This window comes from Neomonachus schauinslandi, chromosome 5 (genome assembly GCF_002201575.2).
Source record: "Neomonachus schauinslandi chromosome 5, ASM220157v2, whole genome shotgun sequence".
Classification (NCBI taxonomy): Eukaryota; Metazoa; Chordata; class Mammalia; order Carnivora; family Phocidae; genus Neomonachus; species Neomonachus schauinslandi.
In genome coordinates, this window is record NC_058407.1 from 73216530 (window position 1) to 73237365 (window position 20836).

Below are 20836 nucleotides of genomic sequence, written 5' to 3' on the forward strand. Positions count from 1 at the left end.
TGCTGTCACTGGGGAGTTAATGGCTATTCTCTCCTAAGAAAACTTGTTTCTTGAGAGAAAATACCAAGTATTATTCATCTTTAAACCCCAGTTTCTAGCAATGTTTCTTTATATTGAGTATTCAATGGATGTTTGTCAAATGAACGAACAAATGAATAAGGAATATGTGTTGTTCTTGGCACAATAAATCAAATGAATACAGTTTATCAGCCATTTTACGGGGTGAAAATCTTGACAATCATTCCAAAGTCTTAGAAAATAATTCTAATGGCATCAACTAAATCTGCATTTTGCATATGCCTTTATAGCTCTAGCCATTCTCTCTCCAATTACAACAGTTCAAATCTCCTTCCTCTTACCTGTGCTTTCTTATCAGGCTATAGAAAACTTTTGTCTTAGTTTTAAACCCAGTATTCAAATTGTAGAATATTGAGTGAACTAAAAGTTGTCAAATAGTTATGTGCCAAGCTAATACTCCATTTTATTATTTTTTGAAGTACTAAGACAGACAGGGGATGCTGAAGCAACTGTATGTACAAAGTCAAGTCAGTTTTATTTATTTTTTTAAAGATTTTTATTTATTTATTTGACAGAGAGAGAGATAGCGAGAGCAGGAACACAAGCAGGGGGAGTGGGAGAGGGAGAAGCAGGCTTCCCGCTGAGCAGGGAGCCTGATGCGGGGCTCGATCCCAGGACCCTGGGATCATGACCTGAGCCGAAGGCAGACGCTTAACAACTGAGCCACCCAGGCACCCGTCAAGTCAGTTTTATCTGTGCTTCAATACCTGATTCATATAAATTTCTTTTAAGGGATTCCCCCAGAGACATTTTTGGTTTGAAATACATAGTTAAATCAGAAGCTATTTATAAAAGCATTCTCACAAAAATTTCCTTTGTTCTTCTTTGATTTTTTTTTTAAGATTTTATTTATTTATTTGACAGAGAGATAGAGAGAGAGCACAGATAGTCAGAGTGGCAGGCAGAGGGAGAGGGAGAAGCAGGCTTCCCGCCGAGCAGGGAGCCCAATGCGGGGCTCGATCCCAGGGCCCCGGGACCATGACCCGAGCGGAAGGCAGATGCTCAACCAACTGAGCCACTCAGGCGCCCCCTTCTTTGATTTTTTAAAAAGATTTATCTTTGGGGCGCCTGGGTGGCTCAGTTGGTTGAGCGACTGCCTTCGGCTCAGGTCATGATCCTGGAGTCCCTGGATTGAGTCCCGCATCGGGCTCCCTGCTCGGCGGGGAGTCTGCTTCGTCCTCTGACCCTATCCCCTCTCATGTGTTCTCTCTCTCTCATTCTCTCTCTCTCAAATAAATAAATAAAATCTTTAAAAAAAAAAGATTTATCTTTGTACATCTCTTACTTCAGGTTGATTTGTTCAAAATACAGATTATTTTTGGGTCATATCCTAGCACTGTTCTGAACTGCTGTCTATCCAGGAATGATGATTTAGTAAAAGAGGCAAGGGTATATTCTGAAACTGCTCTGCTTGTGTGAGTTCTTCCCTCTGGATAAGACCTAGCTATGACTTTGGAGTTGCAATAATGTCAGTTCTTGCCATTGCCAAAATCAAGGAAATAATTACTAGCTAACTCTGTAAATAGTGACACCCATATTCAGGCCAGAAACCCAGAAATCACCTTCAAACCTTTCTCTCCTCTGTCTGTCCATCTTGTCTATACTGTATCTTAAATATCTCTTAAATCCACCAATTTTGTCATTTTCCACTGCCTCTATTCTATATGAATCCACCATTATCTCTGACTTGAATGACTGTAACAACCATCTAACTTGCTCCCCTTCCTTCTGTATCAATTGTTGTAAGACTTGCTCCACACCACAGCCTGGGGTCTTCACCAATCTGATGACATTGCTCTCCCTCATTAAATCTATCAAGAGTTCTCTATTGCTGTTAGGGAAAGTCTGCATTTGTTATCATGGCCTATGGGTTTCAATTTACATGTCCAACTTGATATCTTTCATACCCTTCCTCTCTTCCCTAATTCCTTTTCAGACACCCATATGTATGCGCATGCGTGCGCCACACACACACACACACACACACACACACACACACACACCACTCAACCTTTCAGTTCTTTGAATGTGACACACTTTTATCTCCTCTTCCTTTGCTTGGCTACTCTTTTTCAGATACCATTTGCTCTTGGGAAATCTCTAAGAACCCAGATGCTCCCAAACTACCCTGCTACATTGTAATGTAATATCTTTCTCCCTTCCTTCCTTTCTTTCTTTCTTCCTTTCTTTTTTCTTTCTTTCTTTCTTTCTTTCTTTCTTTCTTTCTTTCTTTCTTTCTTTCTTTCTTTTTCTTTTTTCTTTTTTCTTTCTTTCTTTCTAACTGAGGTGCTGAGCCCAGTGCAGGGCCTGACTCAAGTACTCAGCAAGCCATTATGGAATTTTAAAAATGAATGATTCTTTTCAAGGTTCAGAATCCATATAGGTTAGATGATTTGTCATGAGGCATACTTTATACGGTGCCCTGAATCTAATAAAACAATTAAATTTATCTCCTCTATAGCCATAGGGCACTGACTTTTTCATCTGCACATCTAGAGAACTTACTCCTAAGTTACTATGGAAGAAGAAATCAACAAGAGCTTCCATTAACATTTGACATCCATCACCCATGAAAAAGTTCTGCTTTAAATATTTTTAGTTTAAAATTCAATTTGTTATCAGACTTTTCACATATATCATGCAGTCTGCTTTGGAAGTGTTCCAAATATGATGATCTATCTAAATAATGTCCTGATCATGGAAGTCAACAATACATAAAGTTCTGGAATGACTTCAGAAGGTCCTATATCATCTCAATATTCCAGACAAAGTTAAATTAGAAAGAAAAAAATAAACATTTTCAATTTAAGGGAAGAAAGGTGATCCAACAAAGGTAAACCAAAAACCCCCTTGAAGAAACTGGTAGAGGATCACTTTTGATGCTCTCCCCTGTACTCTGCTCTCACTTTGCTTCATGCATGGTAGTTACTCAGCAAAATCCTACTGAATTGGAGGCTGTAGTATGTTTGAAAACGAACACTTTTTCTCACAAACCATTGTTGGAAATCCTTGCTCCTGGTTTTTCATTAAATATATTTTCCCAGACAGTTCTGCTGAATACTCCTAAAAATATCTTAATGAAATTTTGCTCATTTAATCTTGCCTGTTTGGACTGTGTAATCTATTTCAAAAGACAATCTAAAACCACAACTGCATAGATATTAGCATAAATAGAATTATGTATATTTTTTTGCTCTATTATCTATTTACCCTTATTGGATGGGGTAAATAATGAACTAATACCTGTTTAACTCTATTGACTGGGTTGTTCTATGTCCTCTTAACTCCTACACTTTTTATCCCAAAGGGTGCCATTCATTCACTTCACAAACATTTAAGGAGAACCTACTATTTGCATGAAGCTGCACAAGAAAATGGGAATCCAGCAGTGAGCAACAACAAAATAACATGCTCCTGCTCTCATGGAACTTACTTCTTAGAGGAATGACATAGAACAATAATTAAGTTTATAAAACTAGTCCCTGACTTGATCCATTCCAAAATATTATTTGCATATAGTCCTTATTGTTTGTATAATTAGATTGTCAAAAATGAAGTAATAAACTAGACAATTTGGGAGGCAAGGAGAGCAAATTTTAAGGAACTTACCCAGACATGTCCTTAATATCTTTTATTTGGGAGCTATAGATTTTTTTTTTTAAGATTTTATTTATTTTGACAGAGAGAGAGACAGCGAGAGAGGAACACAAGCAGGGGGAGTGGGAGAGGGAGAAGCAGGCTTCCCACGGAGCAGGGAGCCCGATGCGGGGCTCGATCCCAGGACCCTGGGATCATGACCTGAGCCGAACGCAGATGCTTAACAACTGAGCCACCCAGGCGCCCCTGGGAGCTATAGATTTTTAACACTAAAGGGGCTTAACCTTATCTTGTCTGTGTTACAGAACATCATATCTGTATAGCGTTGTAACAAAAATTCTACATACATTACTTTCCCTTTAAATGAATAAAGTCCATCGAAATGTTTATAGTGCATCCATTTTCCTGAATATAAAAAGGTCTATGTACATAAAAAGAAACCAGTACCAATATCACATAAAATCTATGATGCAATACTCAGTTGTAAGTTTTTTCTCCTTCCCATAGACCACTATCTGTGCTAACGCAAGGCTTAGGTAATAGCTATAAAATCACTCTTATCTTACTAAGCCTCTTGGGTGGATAAAAATAGGACACACTTAACTCAGGTGCATGAGAAAAAACTTTAAACTTCTGGGTCTTGGTATTTTTATGTGTGGGAGGGGTAAGCATTGACATGGAATGAGCAGATTCTCAACAAAACAGTATTTTATTGCTAAACAAATGTTATTTTCCTTCATCATTGCAATAGGCTCTAGTGTTTTTCACTCACAATTGTCTCTAAAAACTGTTGAAAATTCAGCAGCCTCTGAAGTACCCGTATGGGTAGTTAGAATCACCTGATTCCACATGCTATGAACAGATGCAACAAGAGTCTGCATTACAAAGGATATAGAATTACACCCTTCCTCTGGGATGTCCTTCTTCTAACAGAATCTGAAAATATGCAGCCTGAAAAGGGCTGGTCTACTGGAAGAGATGTGAAGCTTTTCCAGTAGAACTCCAACTCTTGTCATTCATTCCTTCACGAATGCATTCATTCAATGTGTATTTCTTGAGTGTCCATGTAAGGACACAATTATCAATATCAGGAAACTCCCTAATTTCCTTAAAATAATCCAGTCCAGATCCTCCTTTATGTGGAGAAATGCTCGTATTCCTCTTTCCTTTGGGAATTTCTCTCTAACTCTTGCTGCCACTGCCATACTGACCTCAGGATTTTCTTCCAGACTAAATGAACACACTAGAGAGTACAAACATAAATGTTGTATGGTCCTTACCCTCAAGAAGCTTATTATATTCCTGAGGGAGATAGAAAGAAGAGGGATGGTAATTTTAGACAAGTGTGATGCATGTTATAAATGGGTATTCGCAGGAGGATTAATAGAGCACAGCATATCTTTTAGGTGGGTTGAGGCTTCCTAGAGATGGAGGGACACATGAAGCTATTTTCTAAAAATGTGTAAGAAAGAGATAAGCAAATGAGGAAGGTAGTACAGGGAGAAGGATGCAGGCATTTCAAACAAAGAGATTCAGAGTTCAAAGGCAAGGAGGCAGGAAACACCACAGCATCCGGGGAAATACAATATATATATAATAAATCTAAAGAGGTAGATGGAAGAAAATTTATGAAAGACCTTACATCTGAAGATTGAGGAATTTGAATTTATCTTAAAGCTTTGGGAGACTACTAAGGATTTTGAGCAGTAAAGTAGAAGGATCAGGTTTATATTTTAGATGTTTATTTTTGGTTGCTCTGGAGACAAGCTTTCTTTTGGAGACTCAACTGGGATGAGTCTAGAGGCAGGGAGATTTGTGGGGGATATCACTGTGTTTGTCCAGAGGAGAAGTGATGAGTGCCTGAAGGCTTGATGAGAATAATGATTGTTGAAAGGGAGAGTAGAGAACAGTTTTGAAAGTGATCAGGAAGGAATCTGTGACTGAGTTTTGGAGTTGGGTGAAAAGGAAGCACATGAGAGGCATTCACGTTTTTATTCGGGGGGATGCTTGGTATAGGGTGCAGGACAGAGGATGGAGGAAGTGAAGCAAGTATTTCATTGCTGAGTTTGAAACACCTGGGCTATCTCCACGTGCAGTAGGCCATTCATATCACACGTCTGACACCAAGGAGGAAGTTCTGGACTAAAGATGACTAGATCCATATTTTTTAAATTTCTTTCTTTCTTTTTTTTTATTGTCTTCAGTTAGCCACTGTATAGTACATCATTAGTTTTTGATGTAGTGTTCAACGAGTCATCATTTATACATAACACCCAGTGCTCATCACAACATGTGCTCTCCTTAATACCCATCACCCTGCTACCTCTCCCCCCAATCCCCCTCCCCTCTGAAACCCTCAGTTTGTTTCCTGGGCTCCATAGTCCCTCGTGGTTCATCTCCTCAGAGTTTTCAGTGCTACCATTAGCTTCCTACACCATTGAAAAAGGTTATAAATTGTACAATTTAACCAAACAAATATGGTACCATTTTAGAATTACTGTGCAGTATCTCTAGACCCACTGAATCTAAACACAATGAACAAAGTTAAATGAAAAGACACATAAGTTTTTATAACTTATGAACCTGAAATGTGAATATATTTAAAACTTTTACATAGGATCACTTACAATAGAACAGGTAACATTCTAAGAACTAGTAATAGTAATAATAGTATTAGTGTGTATAAAGAGCTAGTAGTTATTGAGTATTTTTCATGCACTAGCCACTTTTTAAATCCTTACATGGATTATTTTACTTAATTCTCATAACCACCTTATGAAATAGGTATTATTATTTTCTCATTTTATATATGATGATATTGAGATACCAAGAGATTAAGTAACACACCCAAGATTTTACAGCTAGTATGTTATGGCGCTAGGATTCAAATTAGATATTGTGATCCTAGAAGCCTTGCTCTCAACTATTATGCCTCAAAGGAAACCTTGCCAAAAAGAATGGATATCCGTGGGCTTTCTGAAAGCATGGGGCTTATGCAGTTGTTAGGAGTCATCATGTGAAATAAAAATTTCATCCAAACAATTTAGATTGATTGTCAGTAAAGACCTGGAGAAGGAAGAGGCAAAATAGTTATCTGTGTACATCTTTGAAAATTACTGGATTTCTAACACCATTGTTAGAAATGGTGTTAATAGCATTGTTAATAGCATTTGACTAGGACTTAGGAAACATTAATTTCAGCTCTGTTTACACCTAGCTGAGTGACCAGACTATCACTGAGTCTTGGACTCCTAATTTACCAGATGAACGGGCTGGGCTAAATTATTTTTAAGTTTTCTTCCAGGTCTAACATTTTGTAATTCTGAATGTCAGCCAAGAGGGTGCTTACAAAGAAGCCATTGGTTTGGCTAAGGGGACAGAAATCTGAATAAGCCTGTAATCCTCAGCCCATGTGAAGCTTTGGCAGTAGTAATATGCTTGGCAAATGGTAGCTTGTACTGAGCACTCAGGGTAAATTCATCTGTTCTTGCCAAGAATTAATTGCCTCACTCTGTGGTCACCTTCATCTCAGGTTATTGGATTAGTTTGCTTGGACAGCAGTTATTAATGTAAAAATGAAATTTAAAAAGTCAAGGTTAGCATCTACAAAAACATGCTTTTTTGATGCAATTTATAAGCAGTTCCAAAGCTGAAGAGAATGGCCAACCCGGGGGAGAATCTAAGTAAAATATCTGAGCATGAAGCATTGGACAAGGGCAGAAGAACAAATTTGCTTTTCGGTGTTGTTCAATTCCTTTTTATTTGAGTAAAATCAAATAGTCCAGGTAGGTTAAAGTAAAAATACATCTCTCTCTCCTGTATCACTCCTCAGGAGTAACCACTACATACAGTTTCTTTCATATCATTTCACAAAATCTATTCTTCTATAAGTATGATATTCTCTCCTTCCACATACACGTTTGATTATTTTATACTTGTTGTTCTGAAACTTGCTTTCATTAATGAATATATCGGGCATCTTATCTACACATAGAAATAAACAATTTATTTATGGCTGCTGCTGAACCATACTTTACTTGCCTGTACCAGATTTTCTAGGCTATACCATAATGTAATAAAAAATCTCTAGATGTGAAATGGTAGATTTATTGTTAATTTGAAGTGTTCTTTACACATGCAGAAAAGCTGTGCTTTGTCTACGTATATATTGCAAATACTTTTTCTAGATTATTTTTTTTCTTTATGATATTTGGCTGTAAAACTATATGTGCAGAAAAAATTGTTATTCCTTTATTGTATAGCTTCAGTTTCTTTCTTTTACACCTTTGCTTTTTCTAGTACTTTATTTTATTTTTTAACATTTAAATATTTGATCCATGTAAAAATTTATTTTGATGAAATAGATGACAAAGGGAACCAGGTTTATTTACTAGCTAGCTATTTGTCCCAATAACATTTATTGAAGTCTTCATCTTTTCCCACTGACATTTATATGCTAAATTTCATGCACAGTAGCTTTAGTCCTATTTCTGTTTATCTACTCTCTCTGTGTTTCCTTACATCAGTATCAATCTTCTTTAATTGAAGTGGCATTTTAATATGGGCACATATCTTGTATGATTACACTCTACCCTTATTCCATTTTCTCTTTCTCTTTTTTTAATTAAAAAAATCTGTGGGAATAAAAAAAAGTACAGCATGGGGAATATAGTCAATAACACTGTAATAACTTTTATATGGTGACAGATGGTAACTACACTTACCGTGGTGAGCATTGTATAGTACATAGAATTGTCGAATCACTATGTTATACACCTGAAACTAATGTAATATTGTAAGTCAACTACGCTTCAATAAAAGACAGAAAAAAAGAAAAATACATAAAATAACATTGATATAAAAAATCAGGTTAAAGATAGTACAGTTTGATACTGAATCAATACATTTTTAAAGTTTGAGACTCCATTATTGGTGTATAGAAATGCAACAGATTTCCGTACATCGATTTTGTATGCTGCTACTTTACTGAATTCATTTATCAGTTAGTTCTAGCAGTTTTTTGGTGGACTCTTTCGGGTTTTCTATATAGAGTATTGAGTCATCTGCAAAGAGTGAAAGTTTGACTTCTTCATTGCCAATTTGGATGCCTTTTATTTGTTTGTGTTGTCTGATTGCTGAGGCTAGGACTTCTAGTACTATGATAAATAACAGTGGTGACAGTGGACATCCCTGTCATATTCCTGAACATAGAGGAAAAGCTCTCAGTTTTTCCCGATTGAGGATGATATTAGCGGTAGGTTTTTCATATATAGCCTTTATTATGCTGAGGTATGTTTCCTTTATGCCTACTTCATTGAGGGTTTTTATCATGAATGGATATTGTACTTTGTCAAATGCTTTTTCTGCATCTATTGAAATGATCATACGGTTCTTATCTTTTCTCTTATTAATGTGATGTATCACATTGATTGATTTGTGAATATTGAACTACTCTGGCAACCCAGGAATAAATCCCACTTGATCTGGTGAATGACTTTTTAAAATGTATTATTGGATTTGGTTTGCTAGTATTTTATTGAGAATTTTTGCATCCTTGTTCATCAGAGATATTGGCCTGTAGTTCTCTTTTTTAGTGGAGTCTTTATCTGGTTTTGGTATCAACTTAATGCTGGCCTCATAGAAGGAATTTTGAAGTTTCCTTCCTTTTCTATTTTTTGGGATAGATTGAGAATAGATATTAACTCTTTTATGAATGTTTAGTAGAATACCCCTGGGAGGCCATCTGGCCCTGGATTTTTGTTTGTTGGGTTTTTTTTGTGATTACTGATTCACTTTCTTCGCTGGTTATTGATCTCTTCAAGTTTTCTATTTCTTTATGTTTCAGTTTCAGTAGTTTATGTATCTGTAGGAATTTATCCTTCTTTTCTAGGTTGTTCAGTTTGTTAGCGTATGGTTTTTCATAATATTTTATTATAATTGTATTTCTGTGGTGTTGGTTGTTATTTCTCCTCTCATTTGTGATTTTATTTATTTGGATCCTTTCTCTTTTCTTTTTGATAAGTCTGGCTATAGGTTTATTAATTTTATTATTTTTTTCAAAGAAGCAACTCCTGGTTTCACCGATCTGTACTTTTTTTTTCTTTTTTTAGTTTCTATATCATATATTTCTGCTCTAATCTTTATTAGTTCCTTCCTTCTCCTGGCTTTGGGCTTCAGTTATTCTTTTTATAGCTCCTTAAGGTGTGTAATGTTAAGTTGTTTGAAATTTTTCTTGCTTTTTGAGGTAGACCTGTATTGCTATCTACTTCCCTCTTAGGACCATTTTTGCTGCATCCCAAAGGTTTTAGACTGTCATGTTTTCATTTTCATTTGTTTCCATGTTTTTCTTTATTTGTTCTTTGATTTCCTGGTTGACGCATTCATTGTTTACTAGGATGTTGTTTACCTCCGTGTATTTGTGATCTTTCCAAATTTTTCCTTGTGGCTGACTTCTAGTTTCATAGTGTTGTGGTCAGAAAAGGTGCTTGGTATGATTTCATCTTTTTGCATTTTTGAGGCCGTTTTTTACCTAATATGCAATCTATTTTAGAGAATGTCAAATGTGTACTTGAAAAAAAATGTGTATTCTGCTGTTTTAGAATGTAATATTCTGAATTTATATCTGTTAAGCCCATCTGGTCCAGTATGTCATTCAAAGTCATTGTTTTCTTGTTTATTTTCTGTTTAGATTATCTGTCTATTGATGTGAGTGGGGTGTTAAAGTCCCTTACTCTTATTGTGTTATTGTCAATTCCTTTATGTTTGTATTAATTGTTTTATATATTTGGGTACTCCCATTTTGGGTGCATAAGTATTTTCAATTGTTATATCTTCTTGTTAGATTTTCCCCTTTATGATTATATAATACATTTCTATACACCAATAATGAAGCAACAGAAAGAGAAATTAAGGAATCAATCCCATTTAAAATGCACCAGAAACAATAAGATACCTAGAATAAACCTAACCAAAGAGTTGAAAGACCTGTACTTTGAAAACTATGAAACACTAATGAAAGAAATTGAAGATGACACAAAAAGATTTAAAAAAAAAATCCCATGCTCATGGATTGGAAGAACAAATTTTGTTAAAATGTCTATATTTCCCAGAGCAATCTACACATTTAATGCAATCCCTATCAAAATACCAACAGCATTTTTCACAGAGCTAGAACAAACAATCCTAAAATTTGTATGGAACCACCACAGACCCCCAAATAGGCAAAGCAATCTTGAAAAAGAAAATCAAAGCTGGAGGCTTCACAGACTTTAAGTGAACAAAACTGTAGTCATCAAAACAGTATGGTACTGGCACAAAAATAGACACAGAGATCAATAGAACAGAATAGAAAACCCAGGAATGAACCTACAACTATATGGTCAACTAATCTTCCATAACAAAGGAAATATCCAATGGGAAAAAGACAATCTCTTCAACAAATGGTGTTAGGAAAACTGGACACCTACATGTGAAAGAATGAAACTGGACCACTTTCTTACACCATACACAAAAATAAATTCAAAATGGATTAAACACCTAAATGTGAGACCTGAAACCATAAAAATCCTAAAGGAGAACACAGGCAATAAAGTTTTTGACATGGGCCATAGCAACTTCTTTCTAGATATGTCTCCAGAGACAAGGGAAACAAAAGCAAAACTAAACTATTGGGACTTCATCAAAATAAAAAGCTTCTGAACAACAAAGGAAACAATCAACAGAACCAAAAGGCAACCATGGAATGGGACAAGATATTTGCAAATGACATATCTGATAAAGGGTTAGTGTCCAAAATGTACAAAGAACTTATCAAACTCAACACCCCCAAAATGAATAATCCAATTAAAAATGGGAAGAAGACATGAATAGATGCTTTTCCAAAGAAGACATACAGATGACCAACAAACACATGAAAAGATGCTCAACATCACTCATCATCAGGGAAATACAAATCAAAACTACAATGAGATATCATCTCACACCTGTCAGAATGGCTAACATCAACAATACAAGAAACCACAGGTCTTGGCGAAGATGTGGAGAAAGGGGAACACTCTTGCACTATTGGTGGGCATACAAACTGGTGCAGCCACTTTGGAAAACAGTATGGAGTTTCCTCAAAAAGTTAAGAATAGGGCGCCTGGGTGGCTCAGTCGTTAAGCGTCTGCCTTCGGCTCAGGTCATGATCCCGGGGTCCTGGGATCGAGTCCCACGTCGGGCTCCCTGCTCTGCGGGAAGCCTGCTTCTCCCTCTCCCACTCCCCCTGCTTGTGTTCCTGCTCTCGCTGTCTGTCTCTGTCAAAAAAATAAATAAAAATCTTTAAAAAAAAAAAAAAAAAAAAAAAGTTAAGAATAGAGCTACCCTATGACCCAGCAACTGCACTAGTAGGTATTTATCCACAGAATACAAAAATACTAATTCAAAGGGATATATGTACCCTGATGTTTATAGCAGCATTATCTACAACAGCCAGATTATGGAAACAGCCCAAATATTCATCAGCTAATGAATGGATAAAGAAGATGTATACAATGTATACAATGCTATGTTACTCGGCTGTAAAAAAAAGAATGAAATCTTGCCATTTGCAGTGATGGAGCTAGAGAGTATTATGCTAATTGAAATAAGTCAGTCAGAGAAAGACAAATACCATATGATTTCACTCATGGAATTTAAGAATCAAAACAAATGAGCAAAGGGAGAAAAAAAAAAAGAGAGGGAGGTAAACCAAGAAACAGACTCTTAAGTATAGAGGACAAAGTGGTGGTTACCAGAGGGGAGGTGGGTCGGGGGCTGGGTTAAATAGGTGATGGGGAACTAATGATGTAATGTATGGTGATTAACATAACATAATTAAAAAAAAATTTTTTTAATGGTACTTTAACCAAAAAAAAAAAAAAATAGGTGATGGGGATTAAGGAGTGCACTTGAGATGAGCACCAGGTGTTATATGGAAGTGTTGAATCACTGTATTGTATACCTGAAATTAATATTACATTGTATGTTAACTAACTGGAATTTAAATGAAAACTTAAAGTAAAATGTTAAAAAAATAAACAATCTCAAACATATGAAAGTAGTTTGAAGGAGAGTTGGAAGAACATAGAAAGTGCTTTGTTTATTTCCTGAACTATTTGAGAGTAAGGTGCTCTGTCTTTTTACCCCAAAGTAATATGTAAAAACTTCAGTGTGGCTTTCCTACTAACAAGGACATTCACCCCACAGATGAATTTGATTTCTATTTGTTTGAATATTTATAGGTATTAAAGTTAGTTCTACTAGGACAGGTATATCCTTATTTTATTTATTCATTTACTTATTTGTTAAACAAATATTTAGTTAGCATGTGTGTGTGTGTGAACATCTAGAGCGCTGATAATGTGGGTCCTGGTTGCATGGTTATGTTCATTTGGTGAACAATACTCAAGGAGTTTACTTAAATGTGTGTTTTCTGTATGCATTTATTCTTTTTAAAATTCCGAAAATGTGATACAATTAACTTAAAATAAATCTCATGTGATGGTTGCACAAGAAGAAAAAAAAAGTGTGAGACTCCAAATGGCAGGTTGCATCTACAAGCAAATCCAAAAGTTCTATGTCTATATTTGCCTCTTTTGTAATATTTGTCATTTGTCATTTGTGAAATGAGGGCTTATGCCAAAACGTCTGTCTTTCACACTTTTGAATGGTTTCTGCCAGTAAAATACAGAAGAGTTGTACCTTCTTTGGCTAAAACTTAATGATGATTACAAGCCTTAAATCATACAATGTGAATACCTATCTGTATACTGAATCTGTGTCCATGGGCACAGCACATATATATAAAAGTTCAAATAGTTCATAGCTTTGTTTCTTTTTTTTTTTTAAAGATTTTATTTATTTATTTGAGAGAAAGAGCATGAGCTGAGGGAGAGATAGAAACAGACTCCCCACCAAGCAGAGAGCCCAATGTGGTGCTCGATCCCAGGACCCCAGGATCATGACCCGAGCCCAACACAGCTGCTTAAGCAACTGTGCCACCCAGGTGACCCCATAGCTTTGTTTCTTAATAATTCCTGGTATTCGGCTCTTCTAACTATGGTTAACTTGCAAAAGCTTCTTGCTTAAATTCAGTGTCATATTTATCATTTTTAGTAGACTCTAGAATTTTGCATTTGAAATGAGATTTTCTTTGTTTTTCGTAGGTCCTATAAAATAATATATTTTCTGATTTGATAACTGCATCTCTGGTGGCAAACGAGAAGGAAATAGTAAATTTGAACAACTTAATCTTAAAAAAATGCCATCAATAATTATACTTTGGTTATTAATTTAGCTCCTCGTGAAAACAATTTTCTTTATGCTACAAAATTTAGACACATATGCAGAGAGAACTACTAAGCTGCCAATACCAAAGGGTTAAACCTTCTATTAGCACAGTAAATGAATCTGAACCACGTATAGACTCTGCTGCACTTCTACAATTACCTGGTACACTTTGGAAATAAAGAAGTGGGAATGCAATCAACATAATTATATGGCCGAACTCTGAAGGAAATATTTCAGAGTTAATGTAGAGCATATTTGGAAAAGAATAAATATAAAATGACCTGAATCTACAAGAAAGGTAATTTTGAGAACAAGTTACTTCAAATAAGTAGTTCACTAGATTCTAAATACTTCTGGAAAATAGTAGATGTTTTCATGGGGTCATTTTGAGCTTAAATAAGACACTATCTAATAAAAGGATGCTTCTGAGTGGCAACCAGGATACTAGAGAGTAAATCGACAATGCTACTCTACCAACTTTGACATTCTCCCAATCAGCTCTGCATGCACTATACCACTTAACTGAGAAACAAAGTTTGGAGCTGACCTTGAAAAAGTATGGAGATTGGTCATCTGGATAAAAGTGAAATAATGTCTAAGGAGAAGGCGAACCACAAAATGGAAGCAATAAGGAATTTTTAAAAATCTGTACCTAAACTGAATTAGATTAAGAGTTGGAGACTCATAATCTATAATTAGAAGTTTATGTTTTGGATGGTTTTTCTTTTTGATAAAGCTTTTTCTGAGCTATTCCATTTTCCTGGATTCAGATGGATGGTGGATGGTGGTTGTAGCAACATGGGAATGTAAGTGGGTGCTGAAGTTAATAGTATTTGGCTGGGATTGACTGTCTGTGTTTGTGTGTGTGTGTATGTGTGCATAAAGTATGAGGCGTTGCAGCAGGTGCAGGGAGAAGTCAAATAGAAGTCCAGATGGCTGCCCCATTAAAAAAAGTCTTAAAAAGAGGGAGAATCTGCATATAAGTCATCAGATGAAAGCAAGAAATCTAAACAAGATCAAAGATGAAAATGGAGTGTTGGTGATGAAATAGGCATAATTTTTCCTGGGTAGCTGGCATGACTTTTTCAAGGAAACATTAAAGACATGGACACTGGGGCGCCTGGGTGGCTCAGTCGTTAAGCGTCTGCCTTCAGCTCAGGTCATGATCCTAGGGTCCTGGGATCGAGTCCCACATCGGGCTCCCTGCTCAGCAGGAAGCCCGCTTCTCCCTCTCCTGCTCCCCCTGCTTGTGTTCCTGCTCTCGCTGTCTCTCTCTGTCAAATAAATAAAATCTTAAAAAAAAAAAAAAAAAGACATGGACACTTTCCTGGTACTGATCTGAAGTGCCTAATTTCTACTCTGCCATTCTGCTACCTACCAACTCAAACTCTACCCATCTTTGATAGGTTGGGTTTAGTTATACTTCCTCAACAAAGTATTCAGAAATGAAAAAAGTCATGGTTCTTAATAATGGCTGCACAATAGAATCATTGATGAGGTTTTTATGTTTGTTTTGTTTTTAATTCCCATGTCCATACGTGACCCCAAACAAATCATATCAGGCTCTCAGGAGGTGGGTTCTGGGTTTTTTCGTAGTAGGAGTATTTTCAGAATTTTCTCAAATGCAGTAGGGGGTAAAATTAGATGTCTGTGATCTGCTTCTTCGAATTCCTACAACTAAGAGTACATACCATAGAATCTGATGATAAAGTACATTTTCTTCAAGTTTCCTTTAATAATTGTGTAGTTCTCTTATACTATTAATCAAATTGTAAGTTAATTTGTTCTGAGTCAGTGTTTGTCTTTTTAAATTTTCTTTTAAATAACATAGCATAAGGTTGGATGTGAATAATACTGATTAATTGGCTGAAAGAATGAATGGCCCAAGTAAGGAACAACTATTAGCCTATGTTTGATGATCTTGATCCAGTAATCTTTTCAAAAGAAAGAGTGCATTTTAAATCATATACACTTAGTTTAATGGTCTTAGAATATGCGGTAGAGATGGCTATCTGAATCTTAGCATCCATTTTTCTCCTTTTGCTATGATAGTAGAATCTCTGATTTTTAGCTGAAGATATGGCTCCCCCCTAAGCAAAAGTTGATATGTCCCATCTTTTCTTCTAGCTTTGTATAATCATGTAACTAAGATCTGGCAAAGGGTACATAGGCAAAAATGTGAAGACATATGCTCTTAAGAGACCATAGCCTGTTTTCTTTGCCTCTTCTTTTGGAATCATCCTGTATTTTGTTCCCTGGAATATAGATTTGTGAGATTGAAGCTATGTATGTAAGTGTAACTTGAGAGTAAGATATCTGTGACATCTTGAGGAGCCCTATTTGTCTTAGATCACTGTCCAGGCATTTTATGTAGGAGAGAAATAAACTATGTTATGTATGTTCGATGTTATTTTGATTTTTATTTGTCACATGTAGATAACCTTAATTCAAAAAAAAAAACAACAAACTCAAACTTTAAAGTGGGGTGCGGCACACAACAGAGTCTAAAATATTTGACATTGTCAGGTATTAAGCAGAAAAGGTACAGACTTTGCAGATTGGAAAGCTCGCAAAAATAATGTAGTTAAACTGTTGCCATTAATGTCTTGAAAGGCAGTCTACGTATCCACTGAAAAATAATAGGAAAAATTTAATATGTCATCTATGTTGGATTCTTCTTGTCTCAACAAAGTAGGGATGAAAGAAAATACAGCTATGCTAAAACAGGCATTTTCTACCTACGACCTGCATTTAAATTGAGGGAGAGCCTGTAACTTGAGGCTGTGTCTGGTTAAAAAAGCCAAGTACTTTGTATTCTAAATTGAAACAGTTATATGAGTGGTGGTGGAAAATGTTTAAGAGGTGATGAAGACTGAAACAGCTTTTTAAAGTAACTTCCTTTAATTCTTTGCCAAAAATGAAAGAAGCAAAAAGTGAATTAAAGATTTCACCACCCTGCTCAAATCTGTGGTTTCAGATGGTCTCAAGATATGTTCAATTTAAGTGAGAGAGAAGGGACTGGGCAGAACCCAGTGGTCAATAAGTAAGAGGCTAGAGTTTCCAGGCTAAAAAAATGATGTCTAATGAGATCTTTGGAATTAGTTACTCGCACATGGAACAAAGAACTCAGTTGTTTACTATATTTTTGAGAGAATTATTTTGCTAAAGAAATCCAGCTTTGGTCTAGCCTGTTAACTCCTAAAGCAATCCCTTAATCCTCAACCATCTGACACCACTAGGTGATGAAAGTGTTCAGGTCTCAAAGAAACTTTCTAGAGGCAGGTCAAAGGACTATGGGAGTCAATGGAGAAACAAGGAACATCACCCCAGAGAGTAAGCCAGAAGCTACAAATGGGCGGCTCTCCAAGGAACTTATTCCTCATAGAAGGAAGTCTTTGTGATGCCTGCCGATAGAACATTGATAATGTTAATTAAGAATCAGTGACCGCAAGCTTTCCCCATTCTCCTCTTTTCCATATGCAATTTTTTATTGCCCTTTTCTGTACTGCTTTAATATATTAAGTAAAAGGCTAAGTTTAACTTAAAGTATGGTCAGAAAGAGATAGTATTGAATTAAATGGAGAGGAATATACATCAGTCCAAATCCTGGGTTTGGGGCTGGAAGCAGTGAGAAGATGAGACATTGAGATGTTATTCTGTTATGTAAGGAGGGAGTACTGCTGAGTACTTTGGAGTCCAAGGAGGCTGATTGTTTCAGAATCTAACATTTGTCCCTTAATATTCATTATCTAACTTTTTGTTCCTAGAATTTCTGATTTTTAGCTGAGGTTTCTTGAATTAAAGACTATGTTTCTTAGGTTCCCTTCTGCCTAGGTATTGGCATGCAGCCAGTGACGCACAGGCTTAAGTGTTTTCCCTAAGGAAGAACCCACTGTTCTTTGTTTCTTTCTCCCTCCTATTTCCTGGATTACTGATGTTGCTTCGTGGTCCATGAAGTCAAGCCTATGCACAGAGTTTTAACAACATAAAAGATAATGGGTCCTTGAAACTATAACCTATTTGGACCAAATTTTGGGATGTTTATGTGAGATAAAAATAATCTTCAATGTTGCTTAAACCATTGTTATTTAGGATATATGTCAATAACTACTGAATCTGATGCTAATTAATGTACAAGACATCCAATTCAATCATAGTTTAACTTCAGAGAGAAAAGACTTTGATTTATGTCTTGATTTATCCCCAACACTTAGTACTCAATAAACTTAATTGAATGAATAAATGAATGCATAAATTAATGAAGAGACTTTACACTTAATACTAGAAGTCCTTCTATTATATAAGTAACAAGGAGGAATACAAATGAGGTACAGTGTTCAAGCTATCATAATCCTGGGGACCTCTTTCAGAAATTTCTATAATATTGCTGAATTGATGTTGCTTAAAGGATGGTGTGTAGCCTTGAATTCAGTTCTCTAGGTGTGATTAAACTAAGTCTACAATTAATCTATGACATTGTTATAGACCTACACTTTATATCCTTATTCATACATTTTAAGAGATTGTGAAGTTTTCAGGATAATGGCAAAGTATTTCATTCCAGACAGCGTGGAATCTCAAACGTCAGAAAACATTAGAGCAAATTAATATGTTTATTTATTTATTTATTTATTTATTTTTTAAAGATTTTATTTATTTATTTGAGAGAGAGAGAATGAGAGAGAGCACATGAGAGGGGGGAGGGTCAGAGGGAGAAGCAGACTCCCTGCCGAGCAGGGAGCCCGATGCGGGACTCGATCCCGGGACTCCAGGATCATGACCTGAGCCGAAGGCAGTCGCTTAACCAACTGAGCCACCCAGGCGCCCAAATTAATATGTTTATTAAAAAGTCACTATTCAGTCTCTGAGACTCCAGTCTTCGAGACTCTCATTCTGTTGATTTGGTATGTGGTCCAGGATTCATCATTTTAACTAGTATGCAAGGTAATTCTGTTAGAACATGCTTAGAGATATAATTCTATACAGAACAATTTTTATAGGATAAATGTTTAAAATGTAGCATAGATATTTTAAGTATTTCAATAGACTGAAAATAATAAATTATTTTTTGAGAGAGAGAGAGCACATGCGCATGAGCAGGGGAGAGGGGGCAGAGGGAGAGAGAGAGAATCCACGCTGGGCAGGGAGCTGGTCATGGAGCTCTATCTCACAACCCTGAGATCGTGACCTGAGCCAAAACTAAGGGTCAGACACTCAACTGACTGAGTCACCCAGGCATACTAGAACCTGCTGATTTTTAGAGTTTCTGGTTTTAGCCCTGCTGATTATAAGAACTTGTGAAACTCTGTCCCTCAGGTTTTCAATGCCAAATGTTATGGGGATTTATCTTCGGTGTGTGGGCTCCTTGTGCCTGGGGTGCCTCGTGTGCAGGTCAGTTTCCCCTCTCTGTACCTGCAGGGTCCTTCTGTCCCTCAGATAGTTCAGTGAGTCCATTTAGCTCCTGGCCTGTCTCTACCCTTTCTGCCCTCCTCAATGTGGCCTCTTTTCTACATTTATGTGTGGAGTCTATTCTGCCAGTCCTTGGGTCATTTTATGGGTTACTTACACTTTTTTGCTGTTATCTAGTTGTATCCATGGGACCAAGCGAGCTTAGAGTCCTCCACCATCTTCCTCAGAAGTATAGAATCAATAGGAAATTAACACCTCTCCTATACAGTTCCAGTAATATTTACAAATTTCTACCATGCTTTTTCCAGATATTCCCATTGAAGAGCTCTATCTAATATTTAGTACCCAACGCTTTTTATACAATTTAAGATTATGCAAAGATACATCTCAAATATACACATATTTTATAGATTAAAAGATCGTTCTTGTCTCTTATGTTCTGCTATTTTTCTGTGTTTAGGCAAAAGTGCTTCTTTTCCCTGCATATTATACTTAAAAAATTCTTGATTTTGAAGAGGTGTTAAATTTTAGTTCTTCCTTTTAGGATGGTCTGCTTTCCCTTTAAAATTATATTCTCTAATATATCAAAATTTGTCAGGATTTATCTCCCACATGAAGACTTTCCTGAATAACCTAGGAGAACAGTCTACAGTCTTGACTGTCACTGAAGCAACTTAAACTATCTGAGCTCTATTGACCAAATCACAAGTTATAAGACTCACTTCTGCTTGGTTTGATTGTATATGTACCCTGGATTAAGCACTGCTGCATTCCATGTAACCCTAAGAGGCACATAATTAAACTTGAAGGTAAGTAGGAAAAATATTTTGTGGGACTATTAGACAATCAAACCAGTTAATCAATTGATAGCTGAAAGCAGTTTAGCTTTCCATTATCTGTGGGAGTAAAAATAAGACCTTCAAATAAAAAATAAGATACATTATCTGCAACTTAAAATATATTAAAATATCTGCTCTCCATAAATCACAATGAGCAGAAGGAAAATGCTATTAAAAAGTAGAGCAAAAACCAATGCTATAAAAAGTAGGACCCCCCCCCCAAAAAATAGGGTCTACTATCAGCTTATGAAAAAAAACTTTGATTGTCAAGATGATAGAATTGGTTTCTAATGAGTATCATTGACCTTTTTGCTAGGAAAATTAGCATTAGGAATCTAATTGTTCCCCTCATTTGTCTCTTTTTGCAATTTCTGTATTGAAAGTTGTATATTATTGTTAGGTTTTATGTGTTGTGTTCTTCCTTGCAGTTAGTTTGTTGTTTTATTTTATTTTTTAAAAAATATTTTTTTCTGTTCTGCAACTTTTTAGCTATATCTTTCTGTCTATTCAGTCTAATGGAAATAGATTGCTTCTGAGATGGAAGAGTTCTGGAAGCTTTAAAGAATGCTAGACTGCCTCAACTTTGATAAGCAACTGTAGCTTTT